This window comes from Penaeus monodon, chromosome 29, assembly GCF_015228065.2.
Source record: "Penaeus monodon isolate SGIC_2016 chromosome 29, NSTDA_Pmon_1, whole genome shotgun sequence".
Taxonomy (NCBI): Eukaryota; Metazoa; Arthropoda; class Malacostraca; order Decapoda; family Penaeidae; genus Penaeus; species Penaeus monodon.
Window position 1 is genome coordinate 21,040,254 of NC_051414.1, and position 258 is coordinate 21,040,511.

Below are 258 nucleotides of genomic sequence, written 5' to 3' on the forward strand. Positions count from 1 at the left end.
GAGAGAATTCATTCTACGAATCATAAAAAATGTACTTTGTTTTCAATTTGCCTGCCCTTTACAGTTTCTGAAATACTATTGTATCTTGTATAAACCTAATAAATAATTTACTGTGATAACAATGTCAAGTAAATTTTTTGTTCAACTGATTCTTTTGTTTTATTTTTTAAAACTAATCTGTCATTTTAGCGACATAAGTATGCGCGCTCAAAGTCGCTAAAAAAAAATCCATATTGACGTTTGTAAAGACCAAATTCC

At 28.3% G+C, this 258-nt stretch overlaps 1 pseudogene; it reads right to left on the reverse strand.

Annotated features, from left to right (window-relative positions):
- LOC119591771 overlaps positions 1-258 on the reverse strand; it is a 4,907-nt pseudogene that overhangs the window by 4,031 nt on the left and 618 nt on the right.